Source organism: Nyctibius grandis, chromosome 22 (genome assembly GCF_013368605.1).
Source record: "Nyctibius grandis isolate bNycGra1 chromosome 22, bNycGra1.pri, whole genome shotgun sequence".
In the NCBI taxonomy this organism is placed as follows: Eukaryota; Metazoa; Chordata; class Aves; order Nyctibiiformes; family Nyctibiidae; genus Nyctibius; species Nyctibius grandis.
In genome coordinates, this window is record NC_090679.1 from 7,895,718 (window position 1) to 7,919,067 (window position 23,350).

At 60.5% G+C, this 23,350-nt stretch overlaps 1 protein-coding gene across 3 annotated transcripts in view; it reads left to right on the forward strand.

Moving 5' to 3' along the window:
• CXXC5 (CXXC finger protein 5) overlaps positions 1–23,350 on the forward strand; it is a 39,247-nt gene that overhangs the window by 5,531 nt on the left and 10,366 nt on the right. Inside the window, exon 1 of one of the 3 annotated variants that reach the window (XM_068417253.1) lies at positions 15,629–15,649. The exons of the other annotated variants lie outside the window; for them this stretch is intronic. The gene's annotated coding sequence lies outside the window, so the exon portion shown is untranslated. Of the gene's footprint in view, positions 1–15,628; positions 15,650–23,350 lie in introns of those variants that run through there. 3 annotated transcript variants of the gene reach the window in all.

A 23,350-nucleotide genomic window follows, 5' to 3' on the forward strand; every position in this document is an offset into this window, starting at 1 on the left:
TTCCATCACCTGAACTTGGACATCCTTTGTGCTGGGAGGATGAGGACCCATCACCTCCATAGAGTGATGCCCATGGTGTGGTGGCCCAGGTGTGGGAAGGTACGTGTTGGCCTCGACCCTGGAACTGGTGGCCAAGAAAGAACGTCCTTCTCTGACTTTCCAAGTGGGATGTGCTTTTCCATCTCTGCTCTCCTGGCTCAGAGAGGTGGGAGCTGGAAAAGGACTTAGGTCGCTGGCTCTGCCCCATGTCAGCGCTGCGATAGACTTCCTCAGTGGGGACATGATGTGGGTGATGGATGGGACCCGGGCCATGGTGTGAGATGTAGCCTGTCATTTCTGTGTTGCTTCTGAGATGGGCTTCATCCTGCGGGTCTGATTGTCACCTTTGTGGCACCGGACAGTGGGTGGTGGCAGGGCTGGGGAAAGGTGCTGTCCTGGCCACGCGGGCTGCAAGGTGCTGCTGGGTGACTCCAGTGGATTCTGGGTGACTGCTGCCACCCATGAGACCGCAATGACCCTGGTATATGTTTGCTCAGCACTTATTGGGCTTCCTGGGGTTGTCTCAGGCTTGAGTGAGGGTTGGGTTTGTGCTCTGGTATGATGAGATGGAGCCTGGTCACCTCTGGTGTCCTCTGGTGCTGCTGTCTCTGGTCATCTCTCGGTTTGCTGGTGGTTGCCTGCTGTTGGAAGGCAGCCCTGGTCTCACCCGCGGCTGTGGCTTGGTGGGTGTTTCATTCTGGGCTTTGCAAACCCGCCTTCAGTTCATGCCTCTGCTCCAGCCCTTCAAAGGGATATCTGGGCCATATCCATCTCCCTCGGTCTTCCTCATGAGAGTCTTCGTCTGTGCCCAAAGGAGTGACACAGCCCCATCTGCTTAGACCCCAGGTGGTCTCTTGGTGTCCCCAAGGGTCCCGGGGTCATCAGTTCTCAATTATTTTTGCTAGGACTCACCCATGTGGCTTTGGTGCCTCTTTCTCTCCCTCAGAGATGAGCTGAGAAAAGCTGTTTGGGGTCCAGGTCCGAGTCCCAGGACTCTCTTGAACATCCCAAAGGCGGAGGGGTTCTCATTGAACATCCCAACCCTGAAGGGTCCCAGGTGTTTGCAGATCCAGGTGCTCTCAGCTCTGCTGCCTCTGTGCCCCAAGGGCTCTTCCCCGCTGTGCCCGCTTGCTGCTGGAGCGTGGCCGGGGAGGACCATTCGTCCCTAAGGAGCGTTGATGTCTTGGGGATGGCTTGAAACCCTTTGACGCTGGTGCAGACTGATGGAGGGAGGTCTATACCCATGGGAGGTGCAGACCAGTGCTCTGCCCTCTGCTTTGCAGGAGCCTGTCTTTGGGTTTGGGACCAGGGCAAGGGAGGGCAAACAAACTATGCCTGCAGATGTTGCTTGGAGGCTGTGTGGGGTCTTTCATTGACTCCTAGAATGGTTTGGGTTGGAAGGGACCGTCAAAGATCATCTAGTCCAATTGCCCCTCAGAAGATCTAGGGACTTCTTTCACAAGACCAGGTTGCTCCAAGCCCCATCCAACCTGAATTTGAACACTGCCAGTGATGGGGGCATCCACAACTTCTCTGGGCAACCTGTTCCAGGGTCTCACCACCCTCACTGTAAAACATTTCTTCCTGATGTCCAGCCTAACTCTGCCCTCTTTCAGTTTGAAACCGTTACCCCTTGTCCTGTCACTGCAGCCCTTGGTAGGAAGTCTTCCTCTGTCTTTCCTATAAGGCCCCTTTATATGTTGCAAGATCCTTCAGCAGGTCCAGGTCTGGGCCACGGGGAGGTGAGGGGTGGGAGTGGCTGGTGGCCCGGACGTGGCAGCAGGCTTGTAGACAGCCAGCATGGCCAAGCCCGGTGCTGCATGTGCCGGGCCGGGTTGTTCTCCCCCACCTTCCCACCTGCGCCCGTGCTGGGATCACCACGGGGGTCCCGGGCACCCCTCGCTGCCCCGCGGCCGCTCTCCGTCCCTGCACCCAGGGCCTTTTCCCCCCCGTGGGAGCGAGCGGCCGGGGCTGGCTGGCTCCGGGAGCGCTCCCCTTGCCCTCTGCTTTACCTTCTGCATCTCGCTAATCTGATGGCCGGAGGTATGCGAAGCATTTCAAATATGGCCTCGTTAGCTGGCTCCGGACAGAGCAGCGAGAGGCGTTTCTTCACACTCCCATTCCAGCCGGCTGCTGCCCTTCCCTCCTCCCACGGGCATCCCGCTGCCGTTGCCCCACGCCGGCTGGGCCCGTCCTGCCCGGCGGCATGGCTGTGTCCCTTTGCGGGTCAGCTCTTGGCCGCACTGGTGGCCGTGGGCGGGCGTCGGGTCCCGTGGCGATCTGAGAGCGTCACCGGGCGCGTGGGCGAGGGGCGAGCGCGTGCCGATGCCGGGGTGCGGGGCGTCTCCTCTGCCCACGGCCTTGGCGGGTGCCCCAGCCTCCCCCAGCCCCCCCAGCCTGCTGGAAAGACCTGGAGGGGCAGCCCAGGGCACGGGTGACGGGTGGCCTCGTGGGAGGGGTCCCAGGGAGTCCCCTGGGAGCAGGGGGCTCTGAAAGGCGCCAGGGTGGGGGATGTGGGATGGTGGGTGCTGGCCCCGGTGGGAAGTGGACCTGGGGAGGGGTCCGGTGTGGCTCTCGGCACAGGGGAGGGGGGACCCTGGGGTCCCCAGGGGATGGGTGCTCCCCAAGGAGACTGCAGCCCTGGCCAGCTCTCCGGGGTGGTCCTTGTGCTGTAGCACCCACACCAGGGTGCTGTGCCCCCACCCAGCCCTCCCTGGGAGGGCGAGCGGAGCATCCTGTCCATCTGTCCATCCCCATCCGTCTGTCCATCCCTGTCTGGCTGTCCTTCCCCATCCCCTCCATGCCCTGGCCCCACGCTGATGGTGCTGCCGTGCTTCCTCCTGGCCAGGGTCACCTGCCCGCAGTGCCAGCGCTGCCGGGGACCCTCCGCTTGTGATGTCCCCAGCATCCCCTGCCTTGCCGTGGCGGCAGCGGGAGCCCAGCACCGTCTCCCCGCTCCACCGAAGGAGCTATTTAAAGCTGGGGCGGGGGGAGAGAAATAACCGTAGAAGATGAAGATGATGAGGGTGGCTCCGGCTGCCCTTGGGGACAGCTGGCAGCCCTGGGGAGGGGATGCCGTGGCCCGGCACGGCCCGGCACGGCCCCGGCGGCGCTGGGAGCTGGACGCCAGGCGTTTGCGCTTTAATGCATCAGGACAGCTTGCAAATTCCAGGCTGGCGCGGCGAGGTGCCGGCCGCGGCCGAGCGTGCGCCGTGTCGATGCCGAGGGGGCCGCGCTGCCATCGCCGGTTAGCTGGCGGGGCGCGGGGGCCCGCGGGGACCGGGGCAGGGCTGCGGGCACCCCCTGGCTTCCGCAGTGCTGGTGGGGGACTCTGGGCAGCCCCCCGGGGCAGCCCTGGGGTGCCGAGGTTGGCCTGGGAAGGGCAGATCTGTAAGGACCCTTGTGCCCCCCATCTGCAGGGACCCCTGTCCCACCGTTCTGCAGGGACCTCTGTGTCACCGTCTTCAAGGGCCCCGTCCCCTCCTTCTGCCGGGAGCCCTGTCCCCCTTGTCCCCCCCTCATCTGCAAAGGCCCTGTCCCACTTCTACAGAGCCCCCTGCTCCCTCATCTGTAGGGACCCCTGTCCCCTTGGTCTGTAGAGACCCCTGTCCCCCCATCTACAGGGGCCCTGTCCCCCCAGCTTCAGAACCCCATGCTCCCCGCTGTGTTCAGGCATCCCTGTCCCCCACTTCTGCAGAGAACCCTGTCCCCCTGTCTTCAGAGCCCTGTGTCCCCACGATTCACAGGGACCCCTGTCCCCCCATCTCCAGCTCCCCTGTCCCCACATCTGCAGCTCCCTCTGTCCCTGCTCTCTGCGGAGCCTCCCATATGCAAAGCCCTCTGCTCCCCCCGCCCTGCTTCTGCAGAGCCTTGTGTCGCCCCCGTCTTACAGGGATCCCCGTCCCCCCCATCCACAGGAACCATTGTCCCCCTCCATCTGCAGACCCTCCTGTCTGTGGAGCCCCGGGATGATTCCCACGCATGCCCCCAGGACCTGGAGGCCGTTCAAGAGCAGTCTGAGGGGGCGACCCGCCATCTCTACACATGGGGAAACTGAGGCAGGGAACAGCAGCCTCCCATCTCCCCATCGTCACAGTCGGGTTCCTTAAATATAAAAAAAAAGCCTTTAAAAACACATATCAGTCACCTTGCTGGGAGAGACTGGAGTCCCCTTGAGGGCCAAACCCACGACGCCCAGGGGCCCTGGCACACGGTGCTGGGTGCTGGGTGCTCCCAGCCCTGCTCCGGCTGGGAGCAGCGTCTCGGGCGGGTGGAAGATGGACCTTTTTTTTTTCCTTTGCGAAGGCGTTGGGGGATTAGTGAGAGGATTAGTAAATATGACCCCAGGTAAAGATTAAGACCCAAAAAGAAAAAAAAAAAGGAAAAAAGGTGTTTTTTTTTTTCTCGCCATGCTGATGCACCGTGAAGATTAAAATGGGATGAATTCACGCCGTGGCCGGCAGTTTGTTTAGGGTGGGGGGTGACAGGGCGGTGATGGGGGCTGTGTCTGTGGGTCTGGAGATGCCAGAGCCAGCGGGGAGCAGGTCCCCGGGGTCCCCAGCCTGCCTGTGGCTGGTGCTGGCTGCAGGCAGAACTGGCAATGGGTGATGGGGATGGTTTTTTTGGGGGGGGGGAACATCTGGGGAAACCACAGCCAGCCTGATCCTGGAAATAAGTGGCGCTGGGCTGTGGGGTGGTGGCTTTAGCAGCATGTCCCAAAGGCTGATAGCCTGGCAGATAAGGCTGGGAAACACCCCAGCAGCAGGGAAGGCAGCGGGGAATAGGTCCCCCCTGCCCACAGCTCTCTCCATCAGCTACTGGACGTGGTCTTGTCCCGTCTGAGCATCCTGGGCTGCATCCCGCAGAGCGGGGCTGCCCCCGAGGGTTGGCTGGGGACCTGCTGCCAGATATTATGACCTGGTGCTGTGTCCTATAAGAAGGACACGGAGCTGTTGGAGCGAGTCCAGAGGAGGCCACAGAGATGCTCAGAAGGCTGGAGCCCCTCTGCTATGGAGACAGGCTGAGAGAGCTGGGGCTGTTCAGCCTGGAGAAGAGAAGGCTCCAGGGAGACCTTCTAGCACCTTCCAGTACCTGAAGGGGCTACAGGAAAGCTGGAGAGGGACTTTTTACGAGGGCATGGAGTGATGGGATGAGGGGGAACGGTTTTAAACTGAAAGAGGGGAGATTGAGATGAGATATTGGGAAGAAATTCTTTGCTGTGAGGGTGGTGAGACCCTGGCCCAGGTTGCCCAGAGAAGCTGTGGCTGCCCCCTCCCTGGCAGTGTTCAAGGCCAGGTTGGATGGGGCTTGGAGCAACCTGGTCTGGTGGAAGGTGTCCCTGCCTGTGGCAGGGGGGCTGGGACTAGATGACCTTTAAGGTCCCTTCCAACCCAAACCAGTCTGTGATTCTGTGATTCAGGCGATAAAGCTCCTGCCCTTTGGCCGGGCCCCTCTGTAGGTGGCTCTGGGGCTGTGGGGTCGGGAGGGCTCCCAGCAGAGCCCCGGCAATCTTGGCTTCCCCTGGGAAGCACTGGGAAGGCGGCGCAAGGGGGTCTTCTCCACGACATGGAGGGTCCCCACTGCACTGGGGACATGTCCCCTCCCACAGCTGAGAGAGGCGGCTGGGAGGGGACCGACTTCCCTGCCGTGGTGCTCCCGTGGTCCTTTGGTGATGGAGGGGGGAGATGCTGAGACTCGGGCAAAGGAAACTGGGGAGACTCGAATTGAGGAGACCCCCCCCAAGGCTGTCCTGCCTTTCTGAAGGACCACAAGACCAGTATGAGTACTGGGAGGAAACTGGAGTGGCCAAGGACAGGCAACAGTGACCCCAGCGCAGCCATGTCCCCATCCCTTCTCCTCCCTGTCTGCCCAGGGCAGGGGTAGCCCTGGGGGATTCCTCTCCTGGGAGCCCCAACCTCTCCTCTGGGTCCGTGGGTGCTCCAGGGGGTGAAGTGGAGCCAGCCCTGCTCTGAGCACCTCCCGGCGGGGTTGACCCCTCCGTTGGGACTGAGCCTTTTTGGGGGGCTGAGCACCGGCTTGGGGGTCAAACACTGTTTTGGGGGGGCTGAGCACCAGCTTGGGGGTCAACCATCATTTTATGGGGCTAAGGACCAGCTGGGGCGGGTTGAACACCATTTTGGGAGGCTGAACATTGGCTTGGGGGGTCAAGCACTGGTTTGGGGTGTTGAGCACTGGGTCGGGAGGGTGAGCACTGTTTCGATGGGCTGAGCACTGACTTGAGGGTCAAGCATCATTCTAGAGGGCTGAGCACTGGGATGGGGGGTCAAGCACTGTTTTTGGGGGGCTGAGCACCAGTTTGGGGTCTGAATGCTGGCTTGGGGGTCAAGCACCATTTCGGGGGGCTGAGCACAAGCTCAAGGGTCAAGTGCTGGTTCAGGGGGCTGAGCATCTGCTCGGGGGTTCAGCGCTGGCGTGGTGGGGCTGAGCACTGGCTTGGGGGTTGAGCAATGGTTCAGGGGGGCTGAACGCTGGTTCTGGGGTCGAGTCCCAGTTTGAGGGGCTGAGCAACGTCTCAGGGGTCAAGCGCTGGCTTGGGGGGGCTGAGCACTGGCCCCGCAGCTGGGTGTGTGGGTGCTGCACTGGGGTGATGTTGTCAGCTCGGGCGTTTCACAGCCTGTGGGGCTGGGTCCATGGGGCAAAGACCAACAGGCAGCTGGGGGCCAGATTCTGCCTGAGAGTGCTGGGCCGGGGGGGGCGTCCTGCTGAGGCTGAGCTCCTGCCCCGCAGCCCGTGCTGTGATGCTGGGGGCTGGCGGTGCCGGGGGGTTTGTTCCTGCTTCCTCTTCGCTCCCTGTCCCTCTCTGTGTGCTCTCGGGGTGGGGAGCAGCACAGAAAACCGATTCAGGGTCCCTTGGCTGGCACTAAGTGCTGGCGCAGCCCAGCCCTTCCCTGCCTCAGTTTCCCTCCAACATCAAAGGTCTTCCAGAAGTTTCCCCCCTGCCTCCTGCCCGCGGAGGTTTGGTTGCCAGCTCCTCTCCCACCGGGCTGCCATGGGGCATCCCAGCCCAGCCAGGCAGCGCAGGCAGGGATGGGGAGACACGCCTCATCCCCACACCCCACGGCAGGTTGGCTGGTACCCTGGGTGATGATACCAAGAGCATCCCTCTGGGTGTTCCCCTAGGAGCTCGGGTACTGGCAAGCCCTCGCCTGGCCAACTCCATGCTGGAGCCCGAGCCTCTGGTGATCCCAGAGGCCATCACCAGCCAGGAACTGAGTCCACCAGGACCTTCTCCTGGAGCAGAGGTGGCCCACGAGCTGGTACCAGCCATCCTTCTCCTCCTTGGCAATGCCCCCTCTCCTCCCAAAGGGTGGGGGACAGATCCAGACCAGGAGGAGAATGCCTGCAGCTCCGTGCCCAGTGTCTCCATCACCAGCACTCCCCGCCGTGGGGCTGGGCTCTCTCTGCGTCCTGCAGTGGGGATCATGTAAGTGCTGTGTCCCCGTGGGCTCTCTGGGACGTGGTGGCACTGGGAGCCGGGTGGGTGTCATGATGGTAGAGGTCCCCTCTTAGGAGAGGGAGCAGTGACACTGCTGGGGACACCAGTCTTGCTGAGTCCCATCCTGGAGGACAAAATCCTGCTCTTCCCCACCCCTGGTTGGCTTTGCCCTGGGGTGCTGCTGCTGGCTGCGTCCCCAAAAGCTCTCATGGGAGGTGACTATGGGGCAAGGGGCCAGGGATCTCCCTGCGCCCATCCCAGCCTCGCCCAGGGACCCCATCCTGGAGCTGGAGTCAGTGCCCCGGAGCGGAGAGCAGCTCCTGGGTCCCTCAGGAGTGGGTGCACCCCACCTGGCCCCGCTGCCCCTGAGCACACGGCATCATTTATTTATCGGGTGGAAATAAAAGCAATCAAGGAGAAACTTGGAAGTACGGGGTTGGAGAAGGGCCCAGGGCTGCCCACGGAGCTTGAAGGCGTGGGTGGGTGCGGGGGGAGCAGAGGCTGTCGCTTTTTTGCTGGATGCAGCAAAACCTTTTTCCTCCCCATCCCCCGCCGTGCACAGTCGTACTGGGGTGGCCATGCGATGGGGAGTAGCACGAAAAACTGAATCTGAGACCTTTAACATGGACACATCCTAGTCCTTCCCTGCCTCAGTTTCCCTCCAGCAGTGGAGATCTTCCAGGAATCTCCCCGCTGCCTCCTGCCCGCGGGGGTTCGGTATCCCTGAGGCATCCCTGCCCAGGCAGGCAGGGCCGTAGGGATGGGGAGGAGCGCGGTGACCCACAGCAGGGCAGCTGGTACCCTGGGCGGTGCCGGGATGCTGAGGGCATCCCTCTGAGTGTTCCCCTGGGAGCTTGGGGGGGCTCCAAGTGTGTGGGGGGCTGGGTGCTCCAAAAGACACAAGCCCCCTGTGCCCTCTGGGCTGAGACCGCCTCAAACTCATCACACGGGTGAAAACAGCTGCGGGGTGAGGAGGATGCTTGGCCACATCCCTGCCCAGCTCTCCTTCAGCCGCATCCTGGCTACGGGGGTTGCCTTGCTCTAGAGGGACCCTCTGGCAGCGGCCACCGGCCAGCCTTTGTGCCGGGGGGGCTGCGACGGGTGGGAAATCACGTGGCTCCGGGACCTGGAGCTTTACGGGAAGCGAGGGTCGAGGCGAGGGGCGGGGGTACCCGCGCTGGGCAGCTCCCATCCCGCCTGGGGGGGCAGCTTGGCCGGCTTTAAGCTCAGGATCGGGCCCCCAACCCAGCTGCCCCGCGGCGGCTTCCCGGCAGGCTCGGGGCAAGGGGGGACGCTGAGCCGCCATCGCTCCCCGGAGCAGATGGTCCCTCGGCCCCTTCCGCATCGATTCCCCGGGCTGGCCGTTTAACGATTGCTCTCCGGGGTTAATTAAACTCGCCTCGCTGAGGGCTGCTGTGCGGCAGGGCCCTACCTGCCTGCAGCCCTGGGGGACCCCCCTAGAAAAGAGGAGGGGGGACACGAGCCTGTGACTAGAGCTGAGCTTTGCTTCCAAGCCAAACCTCGCCATTAATACCTGTCCCCGAGGGGTGCAGTGACGCTGGGAGGGTGGCCGGGGGTGGCTGCTCCTCTCTCTAGGGCATCCAGAGCAAGGTCAGCGCGGCCGGACCCCGCTCCCTGGGCAGGCTGGGGGGCTGGAGGAGGGGCTGGCTGGCGTCCTCCCCCCCAACACTGTTTTTTCGGAAGCGATCCCCACTGCCTTGCTCCCATAGAGTCTGGACTGTCACCACCGCGTCTGTTTGCGATGATTTTGGAGAAGGACATGGGGTATTTGGTGCCCGTGGAGCAGCGGGGTTTGCGGAGCGGGTTGCCAGCCCCACGACTGTCGGGAGCTGCTGCGTCGTACGGATCTAACGGTGCCCTTCCAGCGGGCGCTGGCGGTCGGAACTGCCATCTTCTGCCTCATTGTCACCCTCGGCGAGGTTACGCGTCGTCGTTTGCTGACTCACAGCCTCCTGCTCTAATTACTCGGCTCGACTCGCTCCCGGCACATCGCTCCCCACGGCCGGGCTGCGCTGCGTGCCGGGGGTGGGGGGGCTGGTGCCGGGGCACCCCGTGCAAACCCCCTGCCTGCACCCACCGCTGCTCCGAAGCTCTGAGCACAGCCAAAAGCTGCTCTCATGGTCGCCTGCTCTGGCATCCCACCGCTCGCACCCCCCAGGGTGGTTTTGGGGTGCAGCTTTGGGGCTGGTGGGTGCTGGCAGGGTGAGCACATGGCGGTGCCTGACCCATCACTCAGGTTGGACATTAGGAAGCATTTCTTCTCAGCAAGGGTCATTAGCCATTGGAAGGGGCTGCCCAGGGAGGTGGTGGAGTCACCATCTCTGGAGGGGTTTAAGAAAAGCCTGGACATGGCACTTAGTGCCCTGGTCTAGTTGCCATGGTGGTGTCAGGGCAATGGTTGGACTTGATGATCCCAGAGGGCTCTTCCAACCTGATTGATTCTGTGATCCTGTGATCATCCAGACGTGATGCCCGGGGGCTTCAGGGCTGGCTGCATCACCCAGCACCCCCCCGGGCATCGCCCCGCCGAGGGATGCTCTCTGCGAGCCCCCCCCGGGTGCGCGGGAGCCCGGCCTCCCCCCTCGGCGGCAGTGCCGGCTGGGACGAGCCGCGCACTAAACCCGTTAGCTGAGCCCCTTTGATCCCCGCCTGATATGATCAGCCGGCCCGTAAGCTCTCTGCCGGGCCCAGCGTGATTTCCAGCGTCGCAGCGATCCCAACAGACGCCGCAATTACCGCCGGGGTCGGGCTGGTCCTGCTCCTCCGCGCTGCCTCGGGCTCCCGCCTGCCCAGGAACAAAGCTGCAAAGGAAAGCGCTGTCTCTGCCCTTAATTATTATCATTATTATTATTATTATTATTTTTTAAATATCTCCCCATCCTGGGCTTGCCAGCACGGTGTCATGCCGGTGGGAAGACCCTGCTCTCTGCTCCAGCATCTCGCTTCTTGGAGGCTGACCCCTTCCAAGGAGAGGGGACCCCAACCCACCATCCCAGCCAGGCAAATGGGTGCAGGGGCTCAAGCCGACTTTAATTAATTTATTTTTTTTTAATCTCCTCATGCGTTCAGGCGGTAATATTGGGGTGGAAGCAAAGTCCCTGGCAAATCCATCTTGGTAACGGAGGTGAAACCAAGCCGGGTAATCCGGTGGTAAGGACAGCGCTCGCCCTGGAAGAGGAGAGATTTTTTTTATTTATATATCAAGGGAAAAAAAAGCCATATATGTGTTTGCACAGGCTTCTGTCTGTCACAGACTGGTACAACCACGCATCTTATCTCATAAAGCCATATTTTGGCCCTTTTTTTCCCCCCCAAGAAAGTGAATTTTAAGCACCGGGAGACAGTGATGGTTTCTTTGGAGCTGTTACGATCTGCCATGTACAATAAATCCGTCTTAGTTTGTGGATTATTGGCCCAATAGACCGTAACAGCTCTGTCAGCCCCTCCTGGCGTGCTGTGTCCGGCGAGCTCAGCCCTCGGTGGGTTTTGCCTTTATTTCTTTTATTTTTTAGCAGAAATTTCCTCAGGATTTTTCCATGCCGTGTGCGTGTACGGCAGCTGATACGGAAATCACAGGAGCTCAGTTGCGTGATCAGGTTTTTAGGGTTTTTTTGTCTTTTTTTTTTAATATATTTCCCCTCTGAAAACACCCAAAGGCACAAACCTACACGCTGGAGTCCAAGCCCCCCAAATATATTGAAGCTGTTGCTCCTGGAGCGTGGCAGGCTGGTGAGGGGCTGGTGAGGGGCTGCCTTGGCTAGTTGGGGATGGGGTTTTGCTGCTTTCCAGCAGGATTTTCCCCGGATGGCCCCGCTCCTGCCAGCTCTCGTTCCTGGTCTCCCTGTGCTTGATCCAAGCCTGGAAAAACAGGGTTTCTCGGGGATGGGGTGGGATGGTGTGCTGGCCCCTCCATCCTCACTGGGCAGGGTGCAGGGTGGCACACCCCCAGCCTGGGTTTGAGGAGGGTCTGAGCCCCCTGGAGAGGGGGGGATCCTGTAGCTGGTCCTGCCCTGATCCTGCCCTGATCCTGCCCCGGTGCCAGGCACCTCCTGGTCCTGCTGCGTGTGCTCAGCGTGGCCCTGGGTAGTGCAGTGGGGTGAGGTATGGGGTGAGATGCAGGTATGGGGCATAGGTGTGGGGGGCAGGTGCGGGGTGCCAGTGTGGGGTCCAGGTGTGGGGCACAGGCATGGGGTGCTGGTGCAGGTACAGGCATGGGGGTGTGGGTGCCGGCGCAGGCAGGAGCGGGCGTGCTGGCCTGCCCTCTGCCACCAGCTTGCCTGTGCCCCACTCTTTACCTGGGACATTCCTTTCTTCCACTGTACCTGCCATCTCTGCTCTCCTCTGGGGATGCCAGGGGGGCATGGGGTGGGGGGACGTTAGAGCTGCTGTAGGGACGGGGCAGCTGTGGGGGGACATACATCCGCCTTTGTCCTCGAGACTGAGCAGGGGACGCCTGCCTGGAGGAGGGCACGTGGGATTTGGGACGGGGCTGAGCGCTCGGTGCCGTCAGCGATGGCCCGTCCGGAACGGGGCTGGCGGGTGGCCCCTGCCGTGCCAGGGACGGCCGGTGTCGGCGGTGCCACGGGGGGCTGCGGCCGGCGGTGCCTTTAAGTCCCCCCAGCCCCTGCGCTGGGGGAGCCGCTCTGGTCCCGGCAGCTCCGTAAGCCCATTAAGAGCTCAGGGAGCCTTACGCCTCGGGGGTCTGCAGGAGGGACTTGCACTAGTTCAGCTTAAACCCCTTGAGCTGAAGCGGGGCCGCCCGCTGCGGGGACATGAGGACATCCATGGCCGTCCTCCGGTGATGCCCGTCCCCAATCCCCCGCGGGTGCGAGGGACGGTGAGGGCTGCAGCCCTGGGAGCGCGCTGGTGTGAGGTGTTGGCTTTGATGCAGTGTTGAAATGCACTGTCAGGGTAACAAAGTCCCCTTTCTCTGCAGAATCCTTAAAGGAGGACCTTCCCCCTCCAGATGCTGTGGTTGTGTAGGAGGAAGGTGCAGGGAGGGCACGTGGGTCCGTCCGGGGTGCACAGGGATGCGTAAGCCATGCTGGTCAAGGAGAACCTGGTCAGGAATTGCTGGGGAATGTTTTCTGCCCATAACCTGGACGTGCCATGTGTCAGATGTGTCAAAAACTACCAAAAGAGGAAAAAAAAAACCCCAGGATGGGTCTTTGTGAAGGCCTTGGGATGGAAATGCGCCTTGCTCCGCTTTGTGAGCACAGCGTTCCCCACACCCTGCCCTCAGTCACGCCTTGGGTTTGCTGACCACCCGCCAGAAGACCAAGGAAGGCTTCGTGGACAGTCCCTAAAATACCTCCAGCTCATCCTAGCTGTGGGGACGGGTTTCTTCCTGCCCGATCCACCACCTGCATGTCCAAGTCCCCCCACGCTCCTGCTCTCTGGAGGATGGAGGCTGCTGGGGCTCCCTGCCCAGCTTGCCCCCCCCAGCCCCTGCTCATCCCCCAGCCTTGGGTGGGCTCATCTGCCATGGAGCATGTCACCGAGGGTGTCGTGGTTTAACGCCAGCTGGCAGCTAAGACCCACCCAGCCGCTTGCTTACTCCACCCCGGTGGGATGGGGGAGAGAATCGGAAGGGTAAAAGTGAGAAAACTCGTGGGTTGGGATAAAGGCAGTTTAATAGGTAAAGTCACGTGCACAAGCAAAGCGAAACAAGGAATTCATTCACCACTTCCCATGGGCAGGCAGGTGGTCAGCTGTCCCCAGGACAGCAGGGCTCCATCATGTGTAATGGTGACTTGGGAAGACAAACACCATCACTCCAAACGTCCCCCCTTCCTTCTTCTTCCCCCAGCTTTATATGCTGAGCATGATGTCATATGGTGTGGGATATCCCTTGGGTCAGCTGGGGTCAGCTGTCCCATCTGTGTCCCCTCCCAATTCCTTGTGCCTCCTCGCTGGTGGGGTGGTGTGAGGAGCAGAAAAGGCCTTGACGCTGTGTGAGCACTGCTCAGCAGTAGTGAAAACATCCCTGTGTTATCAACACTGTTTCCAGCACAAATCCAAAATACAGCCCTGTACTAGCTACTACAAAGACAATTAACTCGATCCCAGCCACCACCAGCACAGAGGGCAAGGTGCAGGACTCCCTGGCATGGCGGTGCCAGCGTAGGGAGGAGGAGGAGATGGAGCAGGCTGGAGAAATAGGCAGATGGAGGAGGATGTCCATTGTGGAAGCTGAGAGCAGGCAGTGGGGATGTCAACTCTTTGGGTTGATGCCCCGTGATTTGGAGGCCCCGTTTTTCCCATCTCAGGGGCTTGCCAGCGCTGTGGCAGGAGGACCTGTCCGGAGATGGGGATGTGCGTGTTGCGTTTCAGGAGGGCATGGGATCAAACCCTTCCACACAGGTGAAGGAAGATGGTTCTCTTGCAGGGGGGTCACCAATGGAGCAGGCAGGTCCCTAGGAGGAGGCTGGGGGCTCTGAACCCACCTGGGCTGGCTGGAGAACGGGTGGACCACCACGTGGCAGGCACCAACTGTGACAACCACATCCAGCTTGTTCCTTGCCATTTCAGCTTGCCACCTTGTTCCTCAGCTTTTGGGGAAGTGAGGAAAGGCAGAAGCATTGATGAGGGTGTTTAGCCTGGAGCAAAGGAGGCTGAGGGGAGACGTTATCACTCTTTACAACTACCTGAAAGGAGGGTGTAGTGAGGTGGGTGTTGGTCTCTTCTCCCAGGTAACAAGCGATAGGATGAGAGGAAATGGCCTCAAGTTGCACCAGGGGAGGTTTAGATTGGTATTAGGAAAAATTTCTGCACTGAAAGTGTTGTGAAACATTGGAACAGGCTGCCCAGGGCTGTGGTTGAGTCACTGTCCCTGGAGGGATTTAAAAGCCATGTAGTTGTGGTGCTGAGGGACATGGATTAGTGGTGGCCTTGGCAGTCCTAGGTTAATGGTTGGACACAATGGTCTTAATGGTCTTTTCCAACCAGAACGATTCAATGATTCTATGATTCTATCTAACTCTAGGTTTAGTTGTAGACTCTCAGAGCTTGGGGCCAAGAAGGGCCAGTGAGCCAGAAGGATGCTTACACCCTGTAATCCAGACCCCTCAAAGCACATCTTCAGTGTGATAAGCTCACCACATCAAGCCCTTTCCAGCTCCTACCATGTGGCGTTTCCTTCATGCTCAAGACTTGGTCTTGCAGCTCTTCGCTGTCTTCTTCTGTGTTGTGACATCTTGTAGATGGGTTTTTCCATGGCCGCTCTCCTTGAGATCACACATAGAGTGAACCCCTTTGTTTCTTACTGTGTGTCCTGCAGCTCTTTTATCTGAGGGTCCCCCCGTCCTGACTCTTGTCGTGGCTGGTGGTGGTGGTGGCCCCTTCCTCTTTCCCAGGGCCCCAGCTCTGCTTTCCCACTGTCTTGTGGCTGGTTCTTTGAGATCTGCCAGCTTCACCCATCTCACTTGTGCTTTTTTGGTAAGGCATGGTGCTGGTAGTTAAATTACCGTAGAATCAGAGAATGGTTTGAGTTGGAAGAGACCTTCAAAGATCATCCGGTCCAACCCCCTGCCATGGGGGGCATGGCCCCATCCAACCTGGCCTTGAGCACTTCCAGGGCTGGGGCTTCCACAGCTTCTTGGGGCAACTTGTTCCAGTGTCTCACCACCCTCATTGTAAAACATTTCTTCCTGATGTCCAACCTAACCCTGCCCTCTTTCAGTTCAAAACCGTTGCCCCCTGTCCTGTCACTGCAGGCCTTGGTGAAAAGTCTCTCTCCCTCTTTCTTATATGCCCCCTTCATATACGGAAAGGCCACAATAAGGTCCTGTGGCTGTGTGAGAGACACCCGGTGAAAATCGAAGTGTTCTGTAGCAGTCCAAATGCTTTCTGCAGCCAAACTGGTATCCAGTCAAAGACAGAAGCTGGGCCTTGTTGATACAACCCCTCCCCGCTGTGCCACCGCATCCCTGAGGCAGGACTTCTTGTCCCAACAGTTTTCTGGGAACTGTTTTCCTTATGACTCTTCTCATCAGGTTGCCCAGGACTCCTGTTCTTCCATCCTCTTCTGGCATGCTACAGGGAAGACACCCTTCCTCTTGAGCTGATTCTTGAAGAAGCAGCAAGAACCAAGAGAGCTGTTAGACATCTCCTCCGAAGGAGAACTTGGCTTGGGTAGGTGCATCGCTTGTGCTCCTTTGGCCTCAGGCACATTTGCCCATCTGAGAGCATGGTGTGTGTTTGGTGCAGGTCTCCTTCCCAGCCATGGTCCTGGTTGAAGGTAGAACTTCTAGCTTACAACGTCACAGTTGGTTGCCATCAAAGCTGGTGTCACAGCACCTCACCACGGCACCCAGGCTGGGGCACTGCTGGGGTGCCCCAGCGCCAGGGCTCACTGATCCCCAGGACGTGGTGCAAGCCCTCCCTGCGGCTCCGCTCTGCTGGAGGATGAGGAGCTGGTTGCTCCCTGTGCTCCAGCAGATACGAAAGGGAGGAGCATCATCTCCTTCCTCTTTATCCTGGGGTGCTCCAGCTTGCCCGTTGCGTTGGGCACTGCACCAACATGGTTTCCTTGACTGCCCTCGCCCTTGAGCATGCGGATGGCTTGGGAGATCTGGGTCCAATGCTATGACTACCTGTCACGGAGAAGCCAAAGTGGAGAAGGGCAGTGAGGGTTGCAGGAGACCTGAGGACTGGTAAAACCAGTGTCTGAGGTGTTCCCCAGGGTGAACCAAAATGATGGAGCACCTGCAGAGCATCACGGGTCCTGGAGGTGTTGGCAGCCAGTGTCCTTGTCCTCTGGTACCCGCTGGCCTTGTGGCAGCAGCCTTCCCTCCACCCAGCTCTCCAGCACTGTCCTCTTGCTCGGCATCTTCCAGCCCAGCAGGTCACACTCAGCTTGCCTGTGCTGCCTTGGGTTGTCCTGGGCTCTCCAGTTCCATCCCCACCGCCTCTGGCAGGATCCCACTGGGTGCTGGGCTCACCCATGACCTCCCGATCGGGGACGTGCCGGGGTGCACAGCAGCGAGCTGGGGCGAGCGCTTGTGTCCGAGCTGGAGCGCGCCGGGGCTCGCTCTGTGTTAGTCTGGATTTAAAAGGGAAAGAAAGCGATTGCTCTTTCCCAGTTGCTGCGTTTCCTGAGAGCAGCCTAGTCCTGGCTTATCTTCAGACAGCCTCAGGGGTATTCCCTCGGAGTTTGGGAGTTTAATCAGGCATTGCTGGGGCATGTGAACTCCGCGCCGCGCCGCCGTTCCCAGGGAGGGGAGCGCCTCGCGCAGATATTTGGGTTGGCGTGCCTGGGCTGGGGGCTGGGCTGGCTGGGAACGCGCCGCTCCTTCTCCCGGGGATGCCACTGGGAATGGTCAGGGGGTGACAACCAGGGGTGGCTTTCGGACAGGACGCTGGCAGCGGCCGGGGCAGGGGGGCTTCCCGAGGGCACCCCCCGCAGCGGGGCTGGCTGTGGTTGGATGCCCTCGTCCCCTCCAGCCCTGCCTCTGCCACCTGCCTCCTTTTTTCCCCAACCCCTGGGTTTTCCTTGTGGCATCCCAGGTGGGGTCTACTGGTCCTCACCCACCATCCTGCCCCAGCACTGTCCTTCCAGCCCCTCCGGCCCTGACCCGACACCGCTGCTCCTTTTATTTCGAGTGGTTTTGAATTCGACAGAGAATCAGGACCCGGGTGGAAATGCCTGATGCCGGGCTCTGCTTCGCCAGTGAAATCGAGGGCTTTTGTTGCTGGCTTTTTAGCAGGCAGCATTTCTTTTTTTGGGGGCTGGATATATTCCTGGCAAGTAAAATGACGGATGCTCTGTTTCGTTTCCAGTGGCAGCGTTTCAGATTCCTTGCTCCAGGGCAGGAGCCGAGCGCACTCCCGATTCCGGAGAAGCTCTGGTACCTTGGCAGCTTAAAGGCCACAGGGTTTTGCTTGAATGACAAGCGGCGCCGAGTGCGGGCAAAGCTCAGGAGAGGCCGTTGTGTGCGCCGTGCCCTCCATCTCTTGCCGGAGTGAGGCAGCTTTTTATTGTCTTCGCGCTTCGCAGGCAGACGGGGCGGCAGTGGGGAGGCGACGTGCAGGAGGATGGAATCATAGAACAGAGTCACAGACTGGTTTGGGTTGGGAGGGACCTTAAAGACCATCTAGTCCCAACTCTCCTGCCACGGGCAGGGACACCTTCCACCAGACCAGGTTGCTCCAAGCCCCATCCAACCTGGCCTTGAACACTGCCAGGGAGGGGGCAGCCACAGCTTCTCTGGGCAACCTGGGCCAGGGTCTCACCACCCTCACCAGAGTGTCGAGCCCTGCCTTCCTGCGAGCGGGGTTGCTCCCCGAGTCGCTGATGGGTAGATGGGGAGAAGGGCAGAGTCTTGGGGCACGGTGGTGCGTCTTCTCCCAGGGAGCTGTTGGGTGCCTCTCACCCCGGCTCTGCCCATGCCTCCTGTGGTACCCGGCTCGGAGGGACGGGCGGGGATCGGCCAACCCAAGCCCTCAGGGAGGATGGGACCTGCTGGCGGGGCTTGTCTGCTGCCTGGGATGCCGCAGTGCTGGGGATGGGGGTCTACAGCCCGCGGGGGTGGGTAAGGGCAGGTTGGACACCTGCATTCCTGAGGCTCCCCAGCCTTTTTTGGCCCGCCTGGATGGACCCGAGACATGTGAGGGTCTGCAGGCGGGGCTCGGGGCGGTGCGGGCAGCGGGCAGGGTTTGCCTGGCCCTGCCCGAACTCCCCCGCGCTTTCTTTTGCTGATGGAGATGACCCCAACTGCTGGGCAGCAAGGCCTGCTCCCCAAAAACCTCTCAAGACTCTCTACTGGGCTTACTGGGAGCAATTCCCCCAGGCACCGGGCAGGCTGTGATGCCCGGGCCGGCCAGCCCCATCGCTGCAGCGAGTTTTGGCTGTGCTCAGCAAGGCTGTGGGGCTGGGAGGTGACTGATGTGGACTTCCCGAGGGCTTCAGGGTGCCCCCATAGCGGAGCTGGTCTTCTTCCCCCCACCAAGCCCTAGCCAGGCAGCCTTCCTCCCCTTTCTCTTCTTCCTCCCATTTCCCTCCTGCCGGCGAGGCCAAGCAAAACGTGGTGCTGACCAAAAATAACAACCGCCGGCAGATCCAGACAATGGATAAACCCCCGGCGAGGGCGCGGGCGACCCGAATCCTCCCAGAGGAAGACGGGATTATTCGCCGTCCTCTCAGACATCTGTCAATAGCTGCCGTTTGCGGACCCCGGCGGCTTTCTGACCCGGCAGAAAAAGCGACTCCTCCGAAGCGGGTGCCCTCGGGAACGGGGGCTCGGGGGGTATCGCACGCCTTAATCGCACGGGTGCAGAAGCAGCGGGGACCCAGCCCTCCCGAGTGTTTCTGGTGTGAGCAGTGGAGATGCCTCTCAGAGGTTGTAGCGCAGTGGGAGTCGGCCCTTCTCCCCGGGCAACCAGCGATAGGACAAGAGGACACAGCCTCAAGCTTGGCCAGGGGAGGTTCAGGTTGGACATTAGGAAGCATTTCTTCTCAGCAAGGGTCATTAGCCATTGGAAGGGGCTGCCCAGGGAGGTGGTGGAGTCACCATCCCTGGAGGGGTTTAAGAAAAGACTGGACATGGCACTTAGTGCCCTGGTCTAGTTGCCATGGTGGTGTCAGGGCAATGGTTGGACTCGATGATCCCAGAGGGCTCTTCCAACCTCATTGATTCTGGGATTCTATGCCAATGTCTTCTTCAGCCCGCAGAGTGGTGGCCGGCCGGGCTGGGTGCCCACTGCACCCTTCGTTGCACAGCTCCGGCCTTGCTTCCCTGCGCTCGCTTGGTCTGTGGGGCGCAGGCACCTAGGTATTAGCCTTGCCCTGCCACCTTTGAGGTGGGGGTCTCATCACAAAGGACCACGAGATCCCCTCTGCCCATGAGTGACCAAACTCACATGCACTGAGCTGGCCCCAGCACTCTTGAGAGCACCCTCCCTCTGCTGGCACGCTTCTTGCTCACCAGTGGTGATGGTGACACAGGTGCTGGCACAGGTGCACCAGCCCTTCCCACCGCCAGCTCTCCTGGGGTCTGAAGCAACTGCTTGGTTTGTGCTCCGACACCATGGAGCTGCCTGGTGGGATGTGGAGGGATGAGGTTTTGAGAGAGCTGGGAGCACAAGGGGACCTCTCCAGGCTGGGGCTGCTCTTGGGGGTGGCACTGGTGGGTTTGGGCACCATTGGAGGTAGCACTTGGAGGTGGCGTTGGTGGATTTGGGCACCATTGGAGGTGGCACTCATGGACTTGGAGCTCTTCACCATCAAATGTTCCTGTGTAGCTGTGCCTACAACTTTTTTTCTTATTTTTAATTAACAACTTGCAGCTCTGCGCCTGCTGATGAGTCTCTCCGTGACCTGGTTATCGGTTAGACCCCAAGTAATTGATGCTGTAATCGCCCCATCTGTTAACGGGAGCAATTCACACGTCTTAGCTTGGCCTTGGGGAGGCTGCGTGCGGGTCTCCCTGGGGTGAAGCCTTGCCTGGGCCCCCTGCAGCCCTTTGTGGTGCCTGTTGTGGGGATGCCCGTTGATGCTGGCATCTGCTGCTGGGCATTGCCTGCCCCCTGTCCACCTGGCCTCAATGCCCTTGGGTCATTCAACCTGGTCTCTTGAACATGGCAGCCCTGAAATCACCTTGGGGACCTCCCTGGGTTGGGGGGGGACACTGAGGAGTAGCTGACCCAAAGAGCTGGGGTCCCTCCAGGAGGGTCTGGGGGGCTTTGGAGAGGGCAGAGGGTGTTCTGCTGGGCTGGGAGCGATACCTCGTCTCCAGCGTTAGGCAGGGCGATGCCAAGGCGGGGGGAGTGGGCGAGCGGCAGAGAGCCGTGCCACGGCGCGTGAATGTCAGCTGCTGCTTGGCTGCGGGCTGGGCTCGTGCGAGCGCAGATCTGTTCAATCCCATTTGGAGGGGGGGGAGAAGCGGGCGGGGGGGCCCTTCCCGAGGCTCAATCTGGTAGGTTTTAGTTACAGTCGTTTTAGGATTTGGGCAGCGAATTGGCGCAGCTTTGGCACAGGGGGAGGATGGATGAGTGCCGGGGAGGTGAGGCTGCCAAGCCTCCCTCGTCCCCCCTCCCGAATCGGGGAAGGGGGGATCGCGCAGGTGGGCGCAGCCCCCCCGGGGCCGTCACCCGGCTCTCTGGGCAGCAGCTGGGCGAGCGGAGGAGGGGAGGAGGCGCCTGGCGTTGGCCGCAGGGCACCCGCAGCCCTTGCAGTGCTCGGGTGGACGCTTCAAATCGCGTTATCTCCATAACCGCCCGGCTCTGGCCGCGCCGAGTGGCAGCGGAGATAAGTGGATTTCCAGGGAGCGCCTGGTCGTCTGACATTTAAGACTCCTTAATCCGTAACCACCACCCCGCGGGGGCAGGACGCAGCCACGTTTCCCAGCCGGGCGGTGCGGGGTGGCCCTGGGCGCAGGTCGGTCCCCGTGGTGGTGGCTGGTGAGTTTCAAGGATGTGTGGAGGCAGTGGTGTCCCTGGGGACATCCTTGTCCTCTCCACAGTGGTCACTTCCTTGGAAGACCAGGGCACGTTGGTGATAGGCTCTGCCTTGCTTGGGTGCGTTTGCCCAAGTTGGGTGTCCCAGCACGGTGCTCCGGTGTGTGCCCACAGCAGCCATGGGGTTACGTGGGGAAACCCACCACCAACGGGGAAAAAAACACGTGTTTGCTGGAGCACTGGCGCGGGGAGCTCACGTGGGGAGGTGGCATCTCCTCCCGCCTGCTCAGCTGGGCATCTGTGGCACCGCGCCGTCCCCGGAGGAGATGCCTGGCAGGGCACGTCCCTGGCCCTCGCTGGCCAGGCTGTGTGTACGTCCAGAGCTGCTCTTGGGAGGCCCCACCAGAGCAGAGTGGCTGCCTGCAAGGAGGAGACGGGTGAAAGCCACTCTGTGCGCCATGATGATTCGCCATCTGCTGCCAGGGCTGACTCCAGATGCTGGATTTAATCTTCCATAGCCTTTTTAATTCAGGAGTTGGCTTCTTAACGGCCCTCAGTGCCACCTCAGCAGCAGAGATGAGCAGAGCGGTTGCCACAACTGGCCCTTCAAAGGATGTTCTGGAGCACAGGAGATGAACTGTCTCCATGTGGGTTGCCCATCTGGCGACTCGTCATACCTCTGGCTCGTTAACCTGCGAACGCCCAGGGTGAGGCTTAGCATTTACGACACTGCCCAAACCTCCCCCAGGCCTGGGTGTCCTCTCTTGATGTCTGGAGAAAATGTAGTGGGTGATGGTAACTTCCATGGCACATCCAGGAGTTGATCTTCTGGCTGGACCAGTTTTTGGGAGGATGAACACAAAGAGCAGAGCTTGGGGGCTGGTGGGGTGACAGAGGTGATGGCTTGCCTCAGGGTGCCTGCGCCCTGGTTATCAGGCACCATGTTTTCCCTGAATGGGTGTCCTGCAGGGACATTCAGCCTTGGGAGATCGCAGCTTGATTTCACTCTTGCTTCACCTTGTTTCCCCACGTGGCTTTGGCAGAAGCAGCAGCCCAGAGGTGACGGTGCCATGGGTCTCTGCCAGCAGTCCCTGTGGCTGGCTCTCGCCTGGCTGAGTCCTCAGCATCTCAAGACTTGAGCTTCCTTGTGTGGTCAGAGAGGTCCAGTAGCCCTTTGGTCTGGCTTGTGCTGCCTGACTTCTGGTTGATGAGGCTGTGATGAGCCATCACCGCTGGCTTTCAGTTGACCTGTGTCACCCAGTGGAGGGAGCAGCAGGTTTAACTGTGCTGTGGAAATTGAGTACCTGGGAGCTGAGTTGGGTGTTGTGGTGCTGGGATTGAAGCTGCTTTGAACCTTGTTCTGGTGGTGCTTGTTCTCCTGAGCCTTTGCCCTGGGTTGCAGCTGGACCCTCTGACCCATGATGGTGCTATGGGGCAGCGGTCCTGTTCTGCCTGCTGGCTTTTCTCATCCCAAGGTGTGTTTCAGACATGACGATGCCTCAAAAGTGTCTTGGGACTCCCCATGCATCGCTCCCACCACCCTGGCCATCCTGAGGTCCTGTCCATGGCTGTTGGCCAGGGTGGTCGAGGAGCATGGGGCCCACCTCTGGCCCCTCTCTGGATCTGCGTGTGGTACCTCTAGCTGGGAAGGTACCTCCAGCTGCAGCCTCCCTCGACCTACACCCTTCCTGGGAAGCCTTGGAGAGGGGCAGGTGCTGGTGGTGAGTGCCCTCCTTAGGTCTGCCTGTGGCGCGGCTCAGTCCGTCCATCCCTCACCAGGGCTTTGCTGGCGAGGTGGGGGCCTCCCTGGGCGGGTGGGGGAGGAAGCAGGGACAAAAACCCAGCAGAGGGGACAATTACCGCCTTTCTCGAGGCTGAAAAGATGCCGGGGTCCCTTCCGTCCTTGTCCTCCGTCTGCTGCGGGCAGACAAAGCCGCCGCCCGCGGTGCCCACCCAGCGCCCAGGGATTAGAAAAAAGCCGAACTTTTGATTTTCTCCCTTTGTCTGCGGAGCCCGGGAGCAGCTCGGCTTCGGCTGTGCTGCTTTCTTCTCCCTTTACGGCCGCGGCTGTGCACGGCTGACCGGCCGGCGGCTTTTCCGGGGGAGGGAGGTTGATTTATTTAAAATTAAAGGCAAGCAGAAGTTCTTTCTCGAAGGCGAGACTTTCTGCGCTGGCAGGAGCTGGTGGCTTTCCAGCGACGCGGTGGAATATGTCACCTCTTTTACGGGAAGCGAAGCTCCTCTCCTGCTCCCCTCTGACAGTAAATGGTGCCCGCGGCCAGGGACACTCGTGTCCACCAGCCGTGGTTCCTCCGGGTGCTGGACCACCAGAGATCCTTTTGCAACCTTTATTTTATTTGCAGGGGGTTGTCAGGACTGTTGCAGGTGCCCTGTGTGCCAGGAGCCCCAGGGCAGGGCGAGGGGGGGACGTGGGCTGGT